Consider the following 25,447-nt stretch of genomic DNA (forward strand, 5'->3'; position numbering starts at 1 on the left):
CTTTGTTAATTCCCTTTCTTTCCCTTCTTTCCCTCCCCTTTTCCCAACTCTTGTTATTTACTAAAATCCAATAAAAATGTTTGAAAACAGAGTGAGGGGACAGGCCGGGTCATACACGGGAATCAAACAAGCAATGCAGTACACGTTCCCCTGCACCTCCTTCCAGAGGGTTTTTAATTGTTGTACCATCCCCTCGGCACCAGGGCAATCCGAATCCATACGGGAAAATTCTGCAAACTGCGGAACAAACCCATAATTGACCTGAAAAGGAAACTTTCCGGTAGACTTATTAATCCGTCAGTTGAATGCAAATTCTGCCATGGGTAATACCTCACACCAGTCTTCCTGTCTGGAGGAGGCCAGGCATCTCAGAATCTATTCCAATGACTGGTTGGTGCATTCAGTTTGTCCGTTGGATTCCGGGTGATAGGCAAAGGAGAATGACAATGTGACCCCCAACTTCATACAAAGCGCTCTCCAAAACCTGGCCACAAATTGCACACCCCTGTCCGACACCACGTTCACAGGCACTCCATGCAGTCGAACAATGTGCTCTATGAAAAAGCGGGCCAAGGTTTCAGCAGATGGTAATGCAGGTAATGGTACAAAGTGGGCTTGCTTAGAAATTCTATCAACCACTACCCATACCACTGAGTTGCCCTTGGAAGGTGGAAGATTAGTGATAAAGTCCATGGACAGGTGTGTCCATGGTTTATCCGGAATTGGCAAAGGCACCAATTCCCCTGCCGGCCGGACCTGAGAGCTTTTAGAGCACGCGCACACCCCACAAGTATTCACAAACCTTTTTTTTATCAGTACCCATAAAGGGCCACCAAAAACCCCTAGCTACTGCCCCCGGGTAGCTGCAATACCAGGGTGTGCACTTAACACAGAATCATGAAATTCTTGAAGGAGTGTGGGACGTAATTGTTCGGGTACAAACAATTTACCTGGGGGTTTATTCCTGGGAGCTTGTGCTTCCAGAATCTCTCTGTAACTCAGAGGAGATTTCGGCTACAACCACTCCCGGTTGAAGAATGGAGGAAGGAGGTTCTGGAGGGGACACAGAATCAAAACTTCGGGATAAGGCATCCGCCTTTACATTTTTAGTCTATGGTCGGAACGTGATGGTAAAATGAAATCGAGAAAAAAAAAGTGCCCACCGAGCCTGTCTGGGGGTCAGTCTCTTAGCAGACTCGATATAGGCCAGGTTTTTATGATCAGTGATGATCATAATGGGATGAGTGGCCCCCTCCAAAAAATGCGTCCATTCTTCGAAGGCCAATTTAACTGCTAACAATTCCCTGTTACCGACATCATAGTTTCTCTCGGCCGAAGAGAACTTCTTAGAGAAAAAGGCACAGGGTTTGAGGTTAGTCAGGGTAGAGGGGCCCTGTGACAATACTGCCCCCACCCCCACCTCCGAAGCGTCGACCTCGACGATAAAAGGTCTTGACGAATCGGGTTGTACCAACACAGGGGCTGTAGTAAAACACTTTAATGCCAGGAAGGAATTTTTTGCGGCCACGGACCAATTTTTTACATCTGCCCCTTTAAGAGGGAGGTCCGTCAAGGGTTTTACCACCTGCGAGAACCCTTTAATGAACTTCCTATAATAATTAGCGAAGCCCAGAAATCGCTGCAGCCTCTGTAATGGCCTGAACCTTCCCTGGATCCATGCGGAATCCCTGCCCGGATACAATTACACCCAGAAAAGATAGTTCTTGCATAAGAAATGAGCACTTCTCCAGCTTAGCATACAAATGGTTCTCCCGGAGTCTCATAAGAACAGTATGCAGATGGTGCAAGTGTGACTGACTGTCCTCAGAGTAAATCAAGATGTCATCCAGGTAAATGACTACGTAATGTCCAATCAAGTCAGAAAAAAACACATTAATAAATTTCTGAAAAACCGCAGGGGCGTTAGTGAGGCCGAAGGGCATAACCAGGTTTTCAAACAGCCCCTCAGTTGTTAGGAAAGTTGTTTTCCATTCGTCCCCCTCCCGGATCCTTATAAGGTTATAAGCCCCTCGTAGATCGAGCTTAGAAAACCATTTGGCCCTGTGAGTTGATTGCATAGATCAGGAATCAACGGGAGAGGGTACGTGTTCTTAACAGTAATTTTGATCAGTTCTCGAAAGTCGAGGCACAGTCACAACCCACCATCTTTTTTCTTTACAAAGAAAAACTCCGCTGCCACGGGTGAGACTGAGGGCCGAATATGCCATTGCGAAGGCTTTCTTTAATGTACTCTTTCATAGCTTGGCGCTCAGGCCCGGAAAAATTAAACAAACGAGTCTTGGGTAATTTGGCTCCAGGTACTAAATCAATAGCACAATCATATGGTCTATGTGGTGGGAGCACCTCAGCCTTGCTTTCGGAAAACACATCTTTAAAGTCTCTCAGGTACTCCGGAATACCCTCCAGACCGACAGATGACACAGATACAGATTTTATTGGATTGACAAAAGGAACCGGGTTACAACACAGACCGATATCATTTCATCCCCATCGGGAGATCTCCCCCTTCACCCAATCAATAAGAGGATTGTGGCGTTGCAACCAGGGCATTCCCAATACCAGTCCTGCAGGCAGATTATTCATAATGAAACAACTTAACTTTTCCACATGAGTGGAACCCACTTTCATAGAAAAAACTTCAGACATAAAACAAATTCCATCCCGGGTAAGAGGGGATGAATCCACAGCCACAATTTTAACAGGGTCTTTTAAACTGACTGTCCCTATCTTATTAAGAGTCACAACTTGGGCATCAATCAGATTAATGGAGGAACCACAGTCGACAAAGGAGGTGGTCATAACAGGACCGCCAGCAAATTCCAATTCAACCTGGAGCACCATTTTTATACGTGAGAAAAAATGTACCTGGGAGTCTGGACAACCTCCTCGATTGTTGCTCAGACTGTTATGATGAGTCACCGAAGGAGGAAAAAACAAAATACCAGCTAAGTCCAGAAAAACCAGAGAGGTTGGCAGCTATCGGATTGCAGACCCCTGAACCTATCCACAACAACTAGCAGTAGCCGTGGGGGGTTCCTATGGTGCCCTAGACCCCTCAATCACAGCCGGAGAACTATATAGCCTAAAGACAGAAAGAGGAAAAACTAAACTGCCCCAGAGCAGACCCCAAAGCAATAGGCAGCCACCAACATATAATGACGGTGAAGCAAGATGAAAACACTAACACAGATAGAAAGATAGGTTGAGCAAATGATGGGGCCCAAGCTAACTACATAGGACAGGATAGGAAAGCTGCTGTCTGCCATCCGCAAAAACCCTATCAAAATGAGCCAACCGACTGATAGGAAAAACAGGCCCTGAAGTCGCTAGGCTTCAAAAGACTATATCAGCACTCGGGTATATTCTGAAGACAGAGCAAAATATCAACAGATCAGAGACAAAAATGGAATTCAGCTCACCCCCGGCCGGAGATGGCAGAACTCCCAAAAAACAAGGCAAAACAAAAACAAAACTGAAGAGTACAAAGCAGAGCAGAAAAACTTAGCTTTGAGATGCAGGAATCAGACTGGTCTCCAAGAATCCAGCAGGAAAATCACCAGCCAGGAAGAAGGGCGTCGGCAGCCTTATATCCAGTCCTCAATTCCAGCCACCCAGTCATCATCTAGCTGCCCAGGTGTTTGGTAATCAGTCTCACTACCTTCCTTCACTAGAGGAGGGAGTTCATCAGACCTCAATGGTGAAGGGAAAAATGAACTCACAACACAGACTCAGTCGTTTCTCTGATGGTTTCTCTGAAGAAGGGCAGGAGTGGCAATTCCTTTTCCAATGTCCAGAGGCTCCACAGTAAAAGCATAGTAGGTTGTCTTTACGGTGCCTTCTCTCTTTCTCCTTAACCGAGACTGACCCAACTTCCATGAGCTCAGATACAGGTGCAGTGTCACACAATTTGGGGTACAAGGGAGACTCTTGTTGCATCATTCCTCTAGCATGGAGTCTCCGGTCCATACGGACCGCCTGCATCATGGCGTCCTCCAGGGTATCAGGAGGCGGATGTAATGCCAGAGCGTCCTGCAGACGGTCAGACAGGCCCCTGCGAAACAACCCTCTCAGGGCGTCATCGTTCCAGGATACTTTGGACGCCCAACGTCTAAACTCAGAGCAGAACCATTCAGCAGAGTGCCTCCTCTGTGTCACACTCATCACCATATCCTCTGCCAGACGCACTCTATCAGGCTCATCATAAATGTGTCCCAGAGCCTCAAAGAACAAATTCACAGACATACGTTCAGAAGCAGAGGAAGAGAAAGAGAAAGCCCATGCCTGTGGAGCCCCCCGAAGTAGGGAAATAATGACCCCCACCCTCTGGAACTCATCCCCGGAGGAGCGGGGCCTAAGAGAAAAAAAAAGTTTGCATCCTTCTCTGAAAGACCTGAACTCCTTTTTATCCCCAGAGAAAGAGTCTGGCAATTTGACCGGAGATTCGGGGGATGCTAATGACACATCTCTACCCCCAGAACTAGAAGCCCCTGCATCGACAGCCCCCTGAACAGTAACCACCAACTGTTGCTGGGTATGAGCCATCGTGCGCTGTTCCACATTGAGTTTATGGAACATTTGGGTCAGGTGCTTGACCTGATCAGCCAAAGCTTGTATGGGATCCATGAGGATAACACACTTTTTTTTTTTCCCTTCAGAGAAAAAAAAAACTGAAACGGTCAGCTATAATGTCAGGAACACCGCACTACACTCGCTCACTGAGCCAGTGCGCGTGTCCTGAGTACAAAAACAGTGCTCAAAGATACCTGTGGAGCAGGGCAGCAGCGGTGAAAATGCGTGCTTCAAACTATCAGGACCTGAAGCATGTGACTGCTGGGGGCGTGGCCTAAGCTCCACAGAGCTAGGAGCTGCAGGGAAACTCCTAGAAAGTTAACTACGGGACAAGTTACCAAGGGGCATAGACAGGGGCGGAAACCAGATCAAGCCAGGGTCAATGCACGAGATAGCAGGACAGTACCAAAGGGTTAGACAGAGCGGATAGTCAGGACGTAGCAATAGATCAGAAAACCAGAACGGGCAATAGACGGTACAATAGGGGCAAACGGTAGTGGAGTAACAATAGCCAAGCCAGGAGGTCAGAACCAGAGAAAACAATAGTACCTAAAACGTGAGACGGAGTTCAGAGTGAGGAGACAGGCCGGGTCATACACAGGAATCAAACAAGCAATGCAGTACACGCACACCAGGGGGGTCAGTCAGACACACAGCCAGAATAACAGTATAGCTGACAGAGAATGCTAGTCTGGAGTGAGTATAAATACCCCTCCCAGATCCAAAGAAAGGCCGGCAAAAGTTAACCCTGTGAGAACAGGACATTAACCATGACCTAACCATGACAATTAGGAGTGGCAAAATCTACAGTTTGGTACATGCTGAGAAAGAAAGAAAGCACTGGTGAACTCATCAATGCAAAAAGACCTGGGCGCCCACGGAAGACAACAGTGGTGGATGATCGCAGAATAATCTTCATGGTGAAGAGAAACCCCTTCACAACAGCCAACCAAGTGAACAACACTCTCCAGGAGGTAGGTGTATCAATATCCAAATCTACCATAAAGAGAAGACTGCATGAAAGTAAATACAGAGGGTTAACTGCACGGTGCAAGCCACTCATAAGCATCAAGAATAAAAAGGCTAGACTGGACTTTGCTAAAAAAACATCTAAAAAAGCCAGCACAGTTCTGGAAGAACATTCTTTGGACAGATGAAACCAAGATCAACCTCTACCAGAATGATGGAAAGAGAAAAGTATGGCGAAGGCGTGGTACAGCTCATGATCCAAAGCATTCCACATCATCTGTAAAACACGGCAGAGGCAGTGTGATGGCTTGGGAATGCATGGCTGCCAGTGGCACTGGGTCACTAGTGTTTATTGATGATGTGACACAGGACAGAAGCAGTCGAATGAATTCTGAGGTATTCAGAGCCATACTGTGTGCTCAGATCCAGCCAAATGCAGCCAACTGATTGGTCGTCGTTTCATACTACAGATGGACAATGACCCAAAACATAAAGCCAAAGCAACTCAGGAGTTTATTAAAGCAAAGAAGTGGAATATTCTTGAATGGCCAAGTCAGTCACCTGATCTCAACCCAATTGAGCATGCATTTCACTTGTTAAAGACTAAACTTCAGACAGAAAGGCCCACAAACAAACAGCAACTGAAAACCACCGCAGTGAAGGCCTGGCAGAGCATCAAAAAGGAGGAAACACAGGGTCTGGTGATGTCCATGAGTTCAAGACTTCAGGCAGTCATTGCCAACAAAGGGTTTTCAACCAAGTTCTAGAAATGAACATTTTATTTACAATTATTTAATCTGTACAATTACTTTTGGTCCCTTTAAAAACAGGGTGGCACATGTTAAGGAGCTGAAACTCCTAAACCCTTCATCCAATTTTAATGTTGATACCCTCAAATGAAAGCTGAAAGTCTGAACTTCAACTGCATCTGAATTGTTTTGTTTAAAATTCATTGTGGTAATGTCTAGAACCAAAATTAGAAAAATGTTGTCTCTGTCCAAATATATATGGACCTAACTGTATACCACATGAGGAACGGTGTAAAAAATAAATAAAATCAATTGTTCACATGCTGTTGATTTGTTCATTCTGCCTCCCAAAGATTGCAGTAAGGTTCGGTGCACATTTATCCTGCACTCTGCGCTGAGTCCTTACACGGGGGTTTCCATGTAAGTCTCTGAAATACGTGATTCAGACAGAATCCCAGGCGGAAGATACCCTAAAATGAGGCAGATGAAGGCACTTTGGATGCCATCTGATTTGTGATTCGGCGTTGTCAGGCCTTTTAAGAATGCATAAAAGTGAAATCGGCTACAGTTTTGTGTGCCTCTGAAAAAGACACTACTGAACTGAGGTCGAACAGAGGCCAGACGGAGTCCAGAGTAAATATGCTGCCTCATTATAGTGAGTGGATCCCTCAGGGGTTTCATCTTAATCACATCACTCAGAGATTCAGATGGAAACCCCAAAGAAAATGTTCAGCGTAGAGCGCCGGATAAATGTGAACCCAAACATTATGTAAAATGTTCTTCATCCACAAGAAAAGCAAGTCCCCACTCAGATCTGTAATCAGTTAATGGAAATACCACAAAGGCTCTGGAAAAGCTAAATGCTCTACAAAAGAAACTCAGCAAAATCTTCACTCCCAAATCCAAATGCCCCATTCCTTCTGAGCCCCAGTGTGCCTAAAGAACATTTAGCAACCACATGTTTTGCATTTCTGTTCTGAGAGCCCACCTAATTTACAGTTGCGTGTCTCCAGAAGCATGGGATGGGCATATATTACTGGTGACTGCAACGTACTAGTCACTACAACGTACTGGTCACTACAACAACAGTTTGAAATTTTCAATCAGCAACATTCACTGCTGCCTGTTTCTGGAAAACACCCATGGAGTCAAAATCATCACTACACCTGTAGATAAACGCTCAAAGGTTTATCATTGCCAAAATGTGGTCACTTGAGGGGGAATACTGCTTTTTTTAGCACTTAGGGGCTCTTTATATGTAATCCGCAAACTAGTCTAGGAAAATCTGCGCTTCAGGAGGCAAATAGCGCTCCGTCCCTCTCGAGTCACTCCATATGGCAAAGTAGTACTGTACAGCCACATATGGGGTATTTCTACATTCAGCAGAAGTTGTGGGACAAATTCTGGTGACATTTTTACCCATTTCCCAGTGTGAAAATGTAAAACTTGGGGCTAACACACAATCTTGGTGGTAAAAATGTAATTTATTTTTTCGTCACTACCCAATGATGTGACATACCTGTGGTGTCAATATAATCACTGCACCCCTAGATGAATTCATTGAGAGGTTTAATTGGTAAAATGGGGTCACTTATGGGGGGTTCTGCTGTTCTGGCACCTCAGGGGCTCTGCCAATGTGACATGGCACCCTCAAACAAGTTCAGCAAAATCTGCACTCTAATATGGCACTACTTCCTTTCTGAGCTTTGCATTGTGCCTCAAAAGTAGTTTTCGACCACATATGGGGTATCGGCGTACTCAGGAGAAATTGCACAACAAATTGCATGGAGCAATTTCTCCTCTTACCCTTATGAAAATGCATAATATGGAGCTAAAAAAGATTTGGGAAAAATGTGATTATCTTTTATTTCCATGGCTCTACGTTACAAACTTCTGTGAAGCACCTGTGGATTCAAGGTGCTCAATACACATCTAGATAAGTTGCCTAAGGGGTCTAGTTTCCAAAATTGGGGCACTTGTTGGGGGTTTCCACTGTTTAGGCACATCAGGGGTTCTCCAAATGCAACATGGCATCTGCTAATTATTCCAGCGTATTTTACATTCAAAAAGTGAAAAGGCGCTCCTTCCCTTCTGAGCCCTGCTGTGTGTCCAAACAGTAGATTTCCTCAAATATGGGGTATCGGCAAGCTCAGGAGAAATTGCCCAACAAAATGTATAGGTCCATTTTCTCCAGTTACCCTTGCGAAAGCAAAAAAAAATAGGTCTAAAGGAAAATTTTTTGAAAGAAAAGTAAATGTTTATTTTTTTCCTTTCACATTCCAAAAGTTCCTGTGAAGCACCTGAAGGGTTAATAAACTTCCTAAATGTGGTTTTGAGTATGTTGAGGGGTGCAGTTTTTAGAATGGTGTCATTTTTGGGTATTTTCTGCCAGATAGGCCTCTCAAACTCACTTAAAATGTGAGGTGGTCCCTAAAAAGGTTTCTGCAAATTTTGTTGTAAAAGTGAGAAATCGCTGGTCAACTTTTAACCCTTATAATTTCCTAACAAAAAAATGTTTCCAAAATTGTTCTGATGTAAAGTAGCTCTGACACTGTATACAGAGCTCCTGTGTATAATGTCATTGGTGATCATTGTATTACCTGTACACTGACAATATATACAGAGCTCCTGTGTATAATGTCACTGGTGATCACTGTATTACCTGTACACTATATACAGAGATCCTGTGTATAATGTCACTGGTGATCACTGTATTACCTGTACACTATATACAGAGATCCTGTATATAATGTCAATTGTGATCACTGTATTATCTGTACACTGACAATATATTCAGAGCTCCTATGTATAATGTTACTGGTGATCACTGTATTACATGTACACTATATACAGAGATCCTGTGTATAATGTCACTGGCGATCACTGTATTACCTGTACACTATATACAGAGATCCTGTATATAATGTCATTGGTGATCACTGTATTATCTGTACACTGACACTATATTCAGAGCTCCTATGTATAATGCTACTGGTGATCACTGTATTACCTCTATACTGTGATGACACCAATGGTGTCACTGGGGCTGCCTAGGGGGCGCTATCAGGGGACACGTGAACGAGCGCAAGGAGTGCAGGAACAAGGCACGCTGTGCGCAAGGACCTGAGACTAAGCATTGAGCACAGAACCTGGCACTAAGCAGTCACGTGACCAGGGGGAGGAGTCACCGCACGTGAGTACAGGGAAGGAAACAGCGCATAGAGTGCAGGGCACAGACAGTAAACGTAGTCAAGGAGATCCGAGGGTCAAAAGCCAGACGAGAGTGTAGTACCTAGTGTGGTGTAGTGACCACTGTGTCTGCTAGGGGGTGCTGTGTGGGTGTCCCAGGACAGGCGTCTAAGCATTTCCAGTGTCCTGATTGGAGTAGGATGCTGAATGATCGTAATGTATCTCAAGGTGAGTGGCCTTGAGAGGAAGGCTTGCTTATGTGCTGATCAGCAGAGCTGATCTTTTGTTCCAATGTATCAGGGGTGTGTCTAGAACGCCATAGTAAAGAATGTATGAATGCTTGTAGGACCTGTGATGAGGTCATAGCCATGTGACCCGGTGGGCGTGGCTACGGACCATATAAGGTGACCAGGGTAGGTCACATGAGTGAATGCTGGGACCCGGTTGGTCCATTGTGGAAGGTCCCGCTGGGAGATGGGGTTTCCTGCCTGACAGCACGTGTGTGAAGTGGCTGTGAGTAATAGCGACGTGTGCCTGAGAGTTCCCCCAGGGAATGAACGTCTGTGCTGAGAAGCAGCCATAAGGTAAACCCGGAAGGGGGATATAACTCTGAGGCTAGATAGCCTGTGTACTGGACATTGCACAACCTGTGTGACCACAGGATAAGCAGAGTGAAGCTCTGTCATGGACGCTATGCTGTTTATATGAACTTTCTGTTGCCGTTCCTGGTTTATGAAGCCTAATAAACCGCATGGACTGTTGGAGTTATGTTAAGAAACCTGTGCCGGATGTGATTTATTGGCTGCCAAGCGAGTATCCCCTACCTGAATGACAGCGCTGCCTTACAATAGGGATAAGACGAAGAGCAAACGGAGACAAGCCAAGGGGGTCAGATAACGAGGAGGAACAGGGCAGTACAATGCAAGATACAGAGGCAAAAGTCAGGGGACAAATAGGGTCATGCACAGCAAAGCTCACAAGCACAGAGGCACAATGTTTACGGACGCGTGACCTGGGTCAGCAACCACAAACCGAGTATACGGAAGTATCACCGACACCAAATCCAGGAACTGCCAACATTAAATAGCCGCACCAGAACCAAAGAGAGGCAAACTAAAATTAACCCTGACCTGACCAGGATGGAGGCGGAACCACCTTGTCCAGAGTCATGACAGTATCCCCCTCTCAATAGGGGGCCAACCGATCCCCAGGTTTCCCAGGAAACAGGGCATGAAAGAAGTGCACCAAACGATCGGCATGAACCCAGGATCGGTCCTCAGGACCATACCCCTTCCGATGCACAAGATACTGGAGGGAACGGCGGACCAACCTGGAATCCACGATGCGCTCCACCTCGTACTCCTCCTGACCATCCACCAATACAGGCGGCGAGGGACCCATTGATGCCTCTTCCATAGCCCCTAATGGTTTCAGAAGGGCCCTATGGAATACACTGGGAATCTTAAAAGACGCTGGAAGATGCAAACAAAATACCACTGGGTTAACCACCTCTTTGATCTCATAAGGGACGATAAACTTAGGCCCCAATTTTGCTGAAGGAACATTAAGCTTAATGCTCCTGGCAGACAGCCACACTTTATCCCCAACCCAAAGGATGGGTCCCACAGTCCGTCTCCTGTCAGCAAAAATCTTAAACTTCCTCTGAGCCTCCCAAATATTCTTTTGCACCCCCCGCCATAAATTCCCCCAACTGCTGTACAGCAATATCAGCCCCCGGGAAACCGGAGTCCAGGCGAGAAAACTTCCCAAAGCGTGGATTAAACCCATAATTACAGATGAAAGGGGAGGCACCTGTAGAGTGGTTAACACGATTATTGAACGCAAACTCTGCAAAAGGCAAGGCATCGGATCAGTCCTGTTGACTGGAAGTGGCAAGACTGCGCAAAATTTGTTCTAACAACTGATTGGTCCATTCGGTCTGACCATTGGTCTCCGGATGGCAAGCAGACGAAAAGGACAACTCAATACCCAACCTTTTACAAAACGCCCTCCAAAACCTGGACACAAACTGCAACCACAGTCAGACACCACATTCAAGGGCACACCATGCAAACGAACCACATGTTGAACGAACAACCTAGACAAAGTCTCAGCAGAGGGTAGTGCCACTAAGGGTACAAACTGTGCTTGCTTCGTAAACCTGTCCACCACCACCCAGATGACAGTATTACCCTTGGAGGGAGGAAGATTGGTGATAAAGTCCATGGAGAAATGTGTCCATGGTCTATCAGGAACTTGCAAAGGCACCATTTCCCTGGCTGGCCGGTTATGAGAGCTCTTGTGCGGCACAAACTTCCTCACATCAGATGTAAGCGAGGCCTACCAAAAAAACCCTCACGATGGCCCCACAAGTAGCCTAAATCCCCGGATGTCCACTCAGCACCGAATCATGGAACTACTGGAGGAATCTAAGTCAAAGTTGAACCAGAATAAACCATTTTCCCACCGGCTTGGACGGGGGAGCCTGAGACTGGGTTTCCCGAATCTTCCATTTCAAACCTGCAGACACATCAGCCACCACCACCCCGGGTTGAAGGATGGAGGATGGAGGCTTGGGGGGAGAAACTGGGTCCAGACTTCGAGACAAGGCATCGGCCTTCACATTCTTGGATCCCGGACAAAAAGTGATCGAGAACTGGAACCGGGAAAAAAAAGTGATGATGTGACTTGCCTGGGGTCAACCTTTTAGCAGACTGAATATACATCAGGTTCTTGTGATGAGTAACTACAGTAATGGGATGATATGCCCCCACCAAAAAATGCCTCCATTCTTCAAAGGTCAACTTAACCGCAAGAAGTTCCAAATTACCCACTTCATAATTTCTTTCCGCCGGGGAGAACTTCTTGGAGAAGAAGGCGCATGGTCTCAAATTGGTCAAGGTGGCGGGCCACTGGGACAACACCGCCCCACCCCCACCTCCGAGATGTCAACCTAAATCACAAAAGGTTCAGAAGGATCAGGTTGAACCAGAACCTCGGCAGTCATAAAGCATTTTTTCAGAGTGAGAAACGCCGCTACCGCTGAGGCAGACCAGTTCTTAACATCGGCACTCAAATAAGAAAAAAAGGAATGTATATGCAAAAGTGAATTTATTAATTGACACACTGCAAAAGAAACCTAACCAAAGCAACAGCACCAACGTTTCGGCATAGAGCCTTTCTCAAGGTCACTGCAGCCGTTCCCCTCGCCACCCGTGCCTGTCCTGGACCTCTACTGCAGGCGTCCATTCATTCCATAGTGACCTTATCACATCTCTCACCCATGCACACTCTGCAAACCGTATGGAACCGCACCTCTCTTTGAATAATCCGGTAGTCCTTTGAGACCCATGTTTCCCTGCTCTGACCAGTGATGCAACAACCTTGAGAAAGGCTCTATGCCGAAACGTTGGTGCTGTTGCTTTGGTTAGGTTCCTTTTGCAGTGTGTCAATTAATAAATTCACTTTTGCATATACATTCCTTTTTTTCTTATTTGAGTGCCGGGGTTTACTTTATCGTCTACTTGTGATCCTTTACCTCCAGAGCACCTTTAGTATGTGGTAGAGCCTGGAATTTCTATACTCCAGTTCTTAACATCAGCCCCCTTCTGTGTCAATAAAGTCAGTAAGGGTCTTGACCACCTGAGAGAACCCTTTAATAAACCTCTGGTAGTAATTGGCGAATCCCAAGAAGTGCTGAAGGCCCTTCAGGTCCGGGGCTTGAACCCAATCTACGGTGGCCTGCACCTTTTTTGGATCCATATGAAACCCCTCACTAGAGACAATGAACCCCAAGAAAGGCAGTTCCTGGATGAAAAATGAGCATTTCTCTAGCTTAGCGAAAAGTTGGTTCTCCCTGAGTCTCTGAAAAACCGCCCGAAGGTGGCCAATATGTGTCTGCTTATCAAGTGAATAAACTAGAATCTCATCCAAGAATATATCTACAAACCGCCAAATAAAATCAGAAAACACCTGATTGATGAAGTTTTGGAAAACCGCAGGGGCATTGGTCAAACCAAACAGAATAACTAAATTTTGAACAGCCCTATTGAGGTGAGAAACACAGATTTTCACTTATCCCCCTCCCGCAACTGGATGAGGTTATATGCTCCCAGCAAGTCTAGTTTTGAAAACCATTTGGCCCTGGATAATTGGTTACATAAATTGGAAATGAGTGAGAGGGGATGTATGTTTCTTACAGTAATCCTATTCAGTTCCCGAAAGTCAAGGCATGGGCGAAGGCCACCGTCTTTTTTTTTTTACAAAAAAAGCCCTGCAGCAACAAGAGATATGGAAGGGCGGATATGCCCCTTGTGGAGACTCTCAGATAAGTACTCCTTCATGGCGACCCGCTCGGGACCAGAAAGGTTGAACAATCGGGCCTTAGGCAATTTAGCCCCAGGAATCAGGTCAATGGCACAATCAAAAGGGCGGTACAGTGGTAACCCCTTGGCCTGACTTTCAGAGAACACGTCCTCGAAGTCCTTCAGGTACTCCAGAATACCCTCCAGACCGACAGACAACACAGACACAGAATTCAGAAATTTTTTTTTCACAGTTGGATCTCTATTTAACAATCTCCAGGGCCTCCTGGTCAATTGACTGGATTATGACATTGCAGCCAAGGAAACCCCAAAACCAAACCTGCAGGGATGTTGTCCAGAACGAAACAGGCTATATGCTCCAGATGAACAAACCCCACTTTGTAAGGATGAATTCTTTGGTGACCGGGGTTGAGTCAATAGCCATCATTCTCATGGGTTTGTCCAATCTGACTGTCCCTATCTCATAGTGGGCCACCAACCTCGAGTCAATCAAGTTCACTGAAGACCCGCAATCCACAAAAGAAGAGGGAAAAAACAATTGTTCACACCAACTTCCACTTTTAACAATAATTTGAAAACTGAGGAAAAAAGTCCTTGTGGGTCTGGGTAACCTCCTCGGCAGTTACCCAGACCTAGTCATTTCCAGAGACCTTGGAATCCGGGGGACAGGAGGGACAGTCCTTTATTCAATGACCCAGATCTCCACAATAGAAGCAGAGTTTTTTTCTCTCTGCGGCGTCTGCTCTTCTTTTTCTTCATGGAGACAGCCCCTACCTCCATGGGCTCAACCGACGGTGAAGGCTCCAGTTTCACTGGCAACAGAGGAGCATCTTGTTGCACAACACCTCTCTCTCTCAGCCTACGGTCCATATGGATGGCCTGGTTCATGGCCTCCTCCAGAGAATCGGACAGTGGGTGCAGGGCCAAGGCATCCTTTAAATGCTCGGAGAGACCCCGTCGGAATAACTCTGAGTGCCGAGTCGTTACAGGAAACCTCAGGTGCCCATCGCCTGTACTCAGAACAGTACCACTCAGCTGAGCACTTTCTCTGGGTAAGACTCATAATCGTTTCCTCTGCCAATCCCATCAGATCAGGTTCATCTTAAATAAGACCCAAGACCTTGAAGAACTGATCAACAGACATTCTCTCAGGGGAGGTAGGAGATAGGGAGAAAGCCTAGAATTGTGTTCCCTCATACAACAGGGAAATAACTATCTACACCCTTTGACTCTCATCACCCGAGGACACAGGGAAAAAAGTAAATTTACAAATCTCTTTAAATACCCGGAATTTTGAATTTTTTCTTATCCCCAGAAAAGGTATCCAGAAGTTTGACAGAGGGTTTAGGAGAGGATAAGGAAACATCAGACACAGTACCCTCCTCATTGTCAGATGAGGAAGAGGTACCCCCAACAGCATTAACTGTATCTGCCAACTCCCTCTGTACCTGCTGGTGAGAAGCAGTGCTATTTGCTCAACAGATAAGTTCTGCATTATCTTGGTCAGGTTAGATACCTGATCTGACAGAGCACGCAGCGGGTCCATAACAAACACACAATAAAAAAACCTGAAAAATTGTATGGGTCGGTGATAATATGATGACACCAATGATGTTACTGGTCCTGCCTAGGGGGCGCTATCAGGGGGCACGTGGACGAGCACAGGAACAAGGCACACTGTGCGCAAGGACCTGAAACTAAGCAGTGAGCACAGGACCTGGCACTAAGCAGTCACGTGACCAGGGGGCGGGGTCACCGGGCGTGAGTTCAGGGAAGGAAACTGAGAGCGCAGAGTGTAGGGCACAGACAGTAAATGTGGTCAAGGAGAGCTGAGGGTCAAAAGCCAGATGAGAGCATAGTATCTAGGGATAAGACAAAACGTAAACGGAGACAAGCCAAGGGGGTCAGATAACAAAGAGGGACAGGGCAGTACAGAATAGGAAGCAGAGGCAAAAGTCAGGGGACAAACCGGGTCATACACAGCAAAGCACACAAGTACAGAGGCACAACATTTACGGATGAGTAACTTGGGTCAGGAACCTCAAACCGAGTATAGGGAAGTTTCACCAACACCAAATCCAGGAACTGCCAACATTAAATAGCTGAACTAGAATCAAAGAGAGGCGAACGAAAATTATCCCTGACCTGACCAGGATGGAGGCGGAACCACGCTGTCCAGACTCATGACTATATACAGAGTTCCTGTGTATAATGTCACTGGTGATCACTGTATTACCTCTATACTATATGCAGAGCTCGTGTGTATAATGTCACCAGTGGTAATAACAGTGTTGTTAGTATCGTGGATATTATTATTAACCAGCACTATTTCGTAATTTATGGTCGGGTCATGGTGTGGCTGTATTTATCCCTATATGTGGTATTATTCAGTCACTATGTAGTCTAGTCACAGTGTGGAAGCATTTTTCCATTGTATCTGGTATTATTGGGTCACTATGTGGTGATAATATGTGGTCTGGTCATGGTGTGGTGGTATTTCTCCCCTGAATGTGGTATTATTGGTCTTGGTATAGTGGATTGTGTTGTGTATGGCGGTCACTTGTTCTCTCTGAAATTAATTTGGAGATTATTTACTTCAACTAGTAATTAAATACTTGGAACAAGATGCACTTACAGGGGTCTCCAGTGAAAACAAGTAATTACCTCTACACCAGATAACTTATTGATTGGTGGGGGTCTGACTGCTGGGTTCTGCACCGATCGGCAGAATGTGGAGCTTCTATCCCCATTAGTATGGAGCGGCATGTGCAACTTGACCAGAGATCCATTCATTCCCTCAGTGGCTGTGAGCGCTCAGCTTGATTTTCTCTGGAAGCCCCAAAGAGAATGAATGGAGCTGCGGTCAGACATCCCACCTGCTACTGCAATTTAAAATGGGGATAAAAATTCCCCGCTCTTCCGATCAGTGCGATTCTAATGGTCGGATTAAACTGATCAATAAGTGATCACTGATCCTGTGGAGCTCATGGATCGGTGTTCATGAACCAATGTAAACTACCGTAACTGTACATCTCAGTTATGGGGGCGCACAGGAGATGTGCAGGAGCCGCCTGTGTTTTACAGCCGAAGCTCCACTATATCAATGGTAATGGATAACAGCTATTCGCTGTAAGGTACACCTGGGGTGGACCCGCTAGACCGTGGCAACGAACCTCCCGGGGGCGAGCTGACCAGGTGGACCACCCCCTATACAGGGAGCGTTTGGGGCAAGCCCGCGGGTAACTATTACCACGGCAGCTGGTACCCTGGAGAGTAACGACAGACAGACAGCTAGAGCCGAGTTGGGGGTACTGGACTGACGGTACCGGCCTGGAGACACAGGACAGGCGGGCACGGCTGGGAGACACAGGACAGGCGGGCACGACTGGGAGACACAGGACAGGCGGGCACGGCTGGGAGACACAGGACAGGCGGGCACGGCTTGGAGACACAGGACAGGCGGGCACGGCTGGGAGACACAGGACAGGCGGGCACGGCTGGGAGACACAGGACCTAGGAGAGAGGAAAAATGGAGAGGTGAACGAACAACGGATGGACAGGACGCGATAGCGTGCATAGAGGGCGGCCAGAATCACTAGGGAAAAGCAGTGATACTCAGGCACCGCTGGCAGGAAGAGGCGGCCAGATATAGGGGCTAGTAGGAGGACTTCCGGGCCGTGACCTAAAGTGGAGGAGGAGCAGGCGCGCGTCCTCAGGAGGAGGAGGAGGAGGAGGAGCGCGCGTGCCCAGGCACAGTATGTGCGCGCGCCCGCCGAGCAGGAGGGGCGGGGGCGTGCACCCGGCGCGGTCCGGAAGGCCGGACGAAGGGGACCGCCGGACAGAGAAGAGGAGCCGAGGAGGACCGAGGACGCCGGCGCAGAGGGAAGCAGGATGCCGGAGGAAGGGTAAGCTGCGGCCGGGAGGAGGCAGAGAGAGGAGCGCGCGGCAGCCGCCGCGTGACAGTACCCCCCTCCTTACGCGCCCCCCTCCGCAGTCCGGAAAAGAATTTGGCCAAGATTCGAGGGGCCTGGATGTTCTCCTGGGGCTCCCAGGACCTCTCCTCGGGACCAAAGCCCTTCCAATCAACCAAGAAAAAGGTTCTCCCCTTTTGCTTCCTCATGGCCAAAATATCTTTAACCTCAAATACATCGTCTGCGGAGACAGGCGGAGGTGAGTGAGGGGCCTTAGAAAGGAAACGATTGAAGACGACTGGTTTTAGCAAGGACACATGAAAGGCATTAGGGATACGGAGAGAGGCAGGAAGCCGTAGTTTATAGGAGACATCATTAATACGGGACAAGATCTCAAAAGGTCCAATATAACGGGGACCCAGTTTATGGGAAGGGACCTTGAGGCGAATAAACTTGGAGGCCAGCCAAACTTTATCACCAGGGTGATATGGCGGAGCATCCAGGCGTCTTTTGTCGGCGTGCCTCTTAACTCTGTTACGTACCAACTCGAGAGCGGCCTTGGTCTCCTGCCAGATCCTGGAGAATTCCCCGGTCAGAAGGTCAGCCGCCGGTACACCCGAGGCAGGAGGAACCGGTAGAGGTACACCAGGATGTTGTCCATAGACGATAAAGAAAGGGGACTTGCCTGAAGACTCGCTGGCGTGGTTATTATAGGCGAACTCAGCCCACGGGAGAAGTTCAGCCCAGTCGTTCTGGTGGACATTGGAAAAATGCCGGAGGTAGTTCACCAAGCACTGATTTGTCCGTTCGGCCTGACCGTTGGACTGGGGGTGGTAAGATGAGGAGAAGTCGAGAGTGACATCCATTGATCTGCATAGGGCTCTCCAGAAGCGAGAGGTAAATTGGACTCCTCTGTCAGAAACAATATGTTGGGGCAGTCCATGAAGACGGAAGATGTGCTGAACAAAGATCTTCGCTAAGGCTGGGGCTGATGGTAAGCCGGAAAGGGGAACGAAGTGTGCCATCTTAGAAAACCTATCAACCACCACTAGGACGACTGTACAGTTGGCAGAGTGGGGTAGGTCCGTAATAAAGTCCATGGCAATGTGTTGCCAGGGGGACGAGGGTATAGGAAGCGGGTGTAGAAGCCCAGAAGGCAGCTGCCTAGGCACCTTGATCTTGGCACAGGAGAGACAGGAGGCGACGAAATCCCGGACATCCTGGGGAAGAGTCGGCCACCAGTAGTAGCGGGATACCAGGTGAAGTGTCTTCTTAATCCCGAGATGGCCAGCCAGCTTGGAAGCATGTCCCCAGTGAAGGATTCGTCCTCGGTCCTTCTCCGGCACAAAAGTCTTGCCAGGTGGAGGTGAGAGAAGAGAGAGTGGTGCCACCGTGATGAGCCGGGATGGATCCAAGATATGCGTGGGTTCTTCTTCGACATCTGCGGGAAGGAAGGACCTGGACAAGGCGTCAGCTTTGAGGTTCTTGTTGCCTGGGCGAAAATGTAGATCAAAATCGAATCGAGCGAAGAACAGAGACCACCTGGCCTGGCGTGGGTTGAGTCTCTGCGCAGACCGAAGGTAAGCTAGATTCTTATGATCTGTGAAGATTGTGAAGGGATGTGCGGCGCCCTCCAATAAGTATCTCCACTCTTCTAGAGCTAACTTGATGGCCAGCAGTTCTCGGTCCCCTATGGAATAATTCCGCTCTGAGGTGGAAAAGGACTTGGAAAAGAAGCCGCACGTGACGAGTTTACCGGAAGAAGATTTTTGAGACAAAACCGCTCCGGCTCCAGTTGCAGATGCATCCACTTCGAGGACGAACGGTTTGTTGACCTCAGGACGATGGAGTACGGAAGCCGTGGTAAAAGCTCGTTTTAGAGATAGGAAGGCCTCCTCTGCTTCAGGGGTCCAGACGTGCGGGTTGGCTCCTTTACGAATCAAAGATGAGATAGAGCCGGCCAATGAGGAAAAACGAGGGATGAACTGCCGATAATAATTTGCGAAGCCGAGAAATCGCTGAACGGCTTTCACCCCTTGGGGACGTGGCCAGTTGAGCACGGCAGACACCTTCACCGGATCCATACGCAGGCCGAAGTCGGAGATGATATATCCCAAAAATGGAAGGGAGGACTGTTCAAAGACGCACTTCTCCAATTTGGCGTACAGGCGATTCTCCCTCAATCGGAACAGCACTCGGCGGACATCTCTTCTGTGGGTGGACAGATCGGGAGAGAAGATCAGGATATCGTCAAGGTATACAACCACACTGGAGTACAGAAGGTCTCGGAAGATGTCGTTCACGAATTCTTGAAAAACTGCGGGAGCGTTGCACAACCCGAAGGGCATGACGAGGTACTCGTAGTGTCCATCCCTGGTGTTGAAGGCGGTCTTCCATTCATCTCCGGAGCGAATACGGACGAGATTATAGGCTCCACGGAGATCCAATTTAGAGAAGATTCGCGCACCTCGCAGCCGGTCGAACAGCTCGGGGATGAGAGGCAGAGGATATCTGTTCTTGATGGTAATCTGGTTAAGACCTCGATAGTCAATACAGGGGCGGAGAGACCCGTCCTTTTTCTTAACAAAAAAGAAGCCAGCCCCAGCGGGAGAGGAAGACTTTCGGATGAAGCCTTTGGCCAAATTCTCTTGTACATATTCAGACATGGCCTGGGACTCGAGTGGACTCAACGGATAGATTCGCCCCCGGGGCGGAGTCGAGCCGGGTACAAGCTCGATGGGGCAATCATATTGCCGGTGCGGTGGAAGAGCCTCTGCCTCTTTCTTATCAAAGACATCTGAAAAAGCCCAATAGGCCGAGGGCAAATCCGCAGGACCCGAGACAGGAGACGAGCATTTGAGGGGTTGTACAGGACGAAGACATCTAGTCTGGCAAACGCAGCCCCAGCGAAGGATGTCTCCGGTCCGCCAATCTAGGACAGGTTCATGCATCCTCAACCACGGAAGGCCCAGGAGCAAGGTGTGGGATAGAGACGGCAGCACGAAGAAGGTTATTCTCTCACGGTGCAGGACCCCGATCTGTAATTCAAGCTCTTCAGTGACCAACGTTACGGTCTCGCGCAAGGGAATCCCGTCGACTGAGGCTAACTGCCGGGGAACCTCCAAGGACCTAACAGGTATCCCCAATCTCTTCACCGCCTCGAGTTGGATGAAATTACCAGCAGCCCCTGAGTCAATATAGGCTAGCTCCGAGAAACGTTTGGATCCCTGGATAAACAAAACAGGAAGGGTCAAAGGTAGAGGTGTCGAAGGCACCTAGGGAGGCCTCTCTTACCTGTCCTAGGCGGAGGAGTTTCCCGGCCTCACAGGGCAGGAACGTAGGTGGGAGGCACTGCCACAATAGAGGCAGAGACCATGAGTGAGTCTCTCCTGGCGGCGTAGCTCTGCGGGCCTGAGTCGGTCAACCTGCATGGGTTCAGGGGCTGACGCCGAGGTGGAAGGCCGAGCGCGGGGGGGACTGCGCATCGGAGGAGAGAACCGAGTGGGTCTTCTCTCCCTGACGGCCTCGCGGGAACGCTCTCGGAAACGCAAGTCAATTCGCGTTGCCAGCGAGATGAGATCTTCCAAAGACGTAGGTGTATCCCTGCCTGCCAACTCATCTTTGATTCGGGGCGACAAGCCACGCCAAAAAGCCCCTACTAAAGCCTCATTGTTCCATCCTAGTTCAGAAGACAACGTACGGAACTGGATGGCGTACTGTCCCACAGAGAGAGCACCCTGGCGAAGGCAAAATAAGGACTCGGTAGCGGAGACCAGACGCCCGGGCTCATCAAAGACCTTGCGGAATGTCTCCAAGAAGGTTGCGAGCTGGGTCATCTCGCTCCCACAAAGGATTCACCCAAGCCAATGCCTCACCCTCTAAGTGGGAAATCATAAAGGCCACCTTGGCCCGGTCGGAGGGATACTGCAGGGGTGCCAGCTCGAAGTGCAACTGACACTGGCTAATGAACCCCCGACAGAGCTTGGGATCCCCACTATAGCGTGGGGGTTTAGCCAAGCGGGGCGAGGACTGGGAAGCTGCCGCAGGCACAGGGACAGCGGCCGCCGTCTGTAGAGCTAGAAGGCGGTTATCTACAGAGGCTATGTAGTTTAAAATATGGGCCTGGGTGTCGCGCTGCTGAGCAAGCTCCTGCTGTAAGCCGGAGATTTGGGAGGCAATCCCCGGATCGGAGGTTTGCAGAGATGAAAGTCTGGACTCCATAGACTTGAGGAACGACATGATCCTCGCCTGATTCTCACGAAGGAACAAAAGTTCCTTTTGGGTCGGGGTCGGGGTACCAGCGGAATCCATGGCCTGAGTATTCTGTAAGGTACACCTGGGGTGGACCCGCAAGACCGTGGCAACGAACCTCCCGGGGGCGAGCTGACCAGGTGGACCACCCCCTATACAGGGAGCGTTTGGGGCAAGCCCGCGGGTAACTATTACCACGGCAGCTGGTACCCTGGAGAGTAACGACAGACAGACAGCTAGAGCCGAGTTGGGGGTACTGGACTGACGGTACCGGCCTGGAGACACAGGACAGGCGGGCACGGCTGGGAGACACAGGACAGGCGGGCACGGCTGGGAGACACAGGACAGGCGGGCACGGCTGGGAGACACAGGACAGGCGGGCACGGCTTGGAGACACAGGACAGGCGGGCACGGCTGGGAGACACAGGACAGGCGGGCACGGCTGGGAGACACAGGACCTAGGAGAGAGGAAAAATGGAGAGGTGAACGAACAACGGATGGACAGGACGCGATAGCGTGCATAGAGGGCGGCCAGAATCACTAGGGAAAAGCAGTGATACTCAGGCACCGCTGGCAGGAAGAGGCGGCCAGATATAGGGGCTAGTAGGAGGACTTCCGGGTCGTGACCTAAAGTGGAGGAGGAGCAGGCGCGCGTCCTCAGGAGGAGGAGGAGGAGGAGGAGCGCGCGTGCCCAGGCACAGTATGTGCGCGCGACCGCCGAGCAGGAGGGGCGGGGGCGTGCACCCGGCGCGGTCCGGAAGGCCGGACGAAGGGGACCGCCGGACAGAGAAGAGGAGCCGAGGAGGACCGAGGACGCCGGCGCAGAAGGAAGCAGGATGCCGGAGGAAGGGTAAGCTGCGGCCGGGAGGAGGCAGAGAGAGGAGCGCGCGGCAGCCGCCGCGTGACATTCGCATATAGCTGTAGGGTGGGCCCCCAGGGTCCATTCCCCTGGTGGGACCCACACATCACAGTCTGACCCTGATCCCCCTCAGTCACATTTGATATCACAGTAATTGTACGCTTAGAAAGGAAAATAAATTCTACAACTGTTTATTTTCCATTCCCCAAAAATATTTAAATAAAAGTCGATCGTGTGATAAATGAATCCAAAAATGGAGACAAAATACAACTCATCCCGTAATAAGGAAAACCTGATCCAGAGACATGAGAGGAAAGAGAACGGTCTCAGCACCAGAGATAAGGGAGGCAGAGGGAACAGTAGTGTCAGCACTGAAGGGGTTACTGCCCTCTGTGCCCAGTAATGGGGAATCTCCAGCACCTACCTCCACCTGCAGAGCCGCACTCCACATATATGGCTGCTCTGTGCGCACAGGACCTGGGATGAGGTCACAGGAGGGGAGGAGTCAGGGGTCACATGATCAGGGGCCTCAGTGTATGCAGGACTCTGCTGTGCTGGTTGCAGAGGCTTAGCTAGGGTTTTTTTTTCAGGGGGGCGAAACTTCTGAGTGGGCCCCTAACCAGGTAACCTTAATTATAACTGGGTGACGCACCCTAATAGTGGAGGAGAACATCAGTAGGTGACTGCGCTGTTACTGAAAATAATCCCTATATAAAGACCAACATGGATATTACCGCAATATGATCAGTGGTAAATACCAGTCCTACAGAACATATGTAATTACTGCACAGGTATAGTTGGTGTCTTACCGCTGACGTTCTTTCTGATGGAATCGGTCACTTTTCCCGTCTTTTCCCTCTGGCCCAGACCGACATGACAACTCTCCAGCCAGGACTCTGCTACAGAGAATACAACAACGACACGTTTCACTTCTCATATTCCAGCCCCATCACCATGTATCCCCAACCTGCACAAACCACTCATCCTGCTGATACCCCAATGCTGAGCCTGTTATGATGAATCACCGAAGGAGGAAAAAACAAAATACCAGCTAAGTCCAGAAAAACCAGAGAGGTTGGCAGCTATCGGATTGCAGACCCCTGAACCTATCCACAACAACTAGCAGTAGCCGTGGGGGGTTCCTATGGTGCCCTAGACCCCTCGATCACAGCCGGAGAGCTACATAGCCTAAAGACAGAAAGGGGAAAAACTAAACTGCCCCAGAGCAGACCCCAAAGCAATAGGCAGCCCCCAACATATAATGACGGTGAAGCAAGATGAAAACACTAACACAGATAGAAAGATAGGTTGAGCTGATGGGGCCCAATGATGGGGCCCAAGCTAACTACATAGGACAGGATAGGAAAGCTGCTGTCTGCCATCCGCAAAAACCCTATCAAAATGAGCCAACCGACTGATAGAAAAAACAGGCCCTGAAGTCGCTAGGCTTCAAAAGACTATATCAGCACTCAGGTATAATCTGAAGACAGAGCAAAAGATAAACAGATCATAGACAAAAATGGAATTCAGCTCACCCCCGGCCGGGGATGGCAGAACTCCCAAAAAACAAGGCAAAACAAAAACAAAACTGAAGAGTACAAAGCAGAGCAGAAAAACTTAGCTTTGAGACGCAGGAATCAGACTGGTCTCCAAGAATCCAGCAGGAAAATCACCAGCCAGGAAGAAGGGCGTCGGCAGCCTTATATCCAGTCCTCAATTCCAGCCACCCAGTTATCATCTAGCTGCCCAGGTGTTTGGTAATCAGTCTCACTACCTTCCTTCACCAGAGGAGGGAGTTCATCAGACCTCAATGGTGAAGGGAAAAATGAACTCACAACAGTACCTCCCCCTTGAGGAGGGGTCACCGAACCCTCATCCATGCCACCAGGGCGATCCGGGTGAGCCCGATGAAAGGCACGCACCAATCTTTCGGCATGAATATCAGAGGCAGAGACCCAGGAATTATCCTCCTGACCATAACCCTTCCACTTAACCAAATACTGGAGTCTCCGTCTAGCCAGACGGGAATCCAGTATCTTCTCTACCTCATATTCCATGTTACCTTCAACCAATATAGGGTCAGGAGGTGCCACCACAGGAACTACTGGTTCAACAAACCTCTTCAACAAGGACTTATGAAACACATTATGAATTTTAAATGTGACAGGAAGAGCCAACCGAAAAGAGACCGGATTAATAATCTTCAAAATCTTGTAAGGTCCAATAAATCTAGGCTTAAACTTAGGAGAAGCCACCTTCATAGCGATATTTTTTGATGACAACCAAACCATATCACCCACCTTAAACTGGGGACCAACGGTCCTACGCCGGTTGGAAAACCGCTGGGCCTTTTCCTGGGAGAGAGACAACTTATCCACTACTTGGTCTCAGATCTGGTGCATTCTCTCCACCACAGTGTCAACACCTGGGCAGGCAGAAGGCTCCACCTGCCCTGAAGAAAATCGAGGGTGAAAACCAAAGTTACAAAAAAAAGGTGACATCAAAGTGGCAGAACTAGCTCTATTATTTAAAGCAAATTCGGCCAAGGGCAAAAATGAAACCCAATCATCCTGATCGGCAGAAATAAAACATCTCAAATACGAC

At 48.8% G+C, this 25,447-nt stretch overlaps 1 protein-coding gene across 1 annotated transcript in view; it reads right to left on the reverse strand.

The window, feature by feature from the left end:
- Positions 1–23,315, reverse strand: part of LOC141053026 (uncharacterized) — a 37,838-nt gene extending 14,523 nt beyond the window's left edge. The window contains exon 1 of the mRNA XM_073550359.1: positions 23,268–23,315. The gene's annotated coding sequence lies outside the window, so the exon portion shown is untranslated. The remainder of the gene's footprint in view (positions 1–23,267) is intronic.
- Positions 23,316–25,447: the final 2,132 nt, after the last annotated feature.

This window comes from Dendrobates tinctorius, unplaced genomic scaffold, assembly GCF_039654945.1.
Source record: "Dendrobates tinctorius isolate UK_male_01 unplaced genomic scaffold, ASM3965494v1 ptg000164l, whole genome shotgun sequence".
Lineage (NCBI taxonomy): Eukaryota > Metazoa > Chordata > Amphibia > Anura > Dendrobatidae > Dendrobates > Dendrobates tinctorius.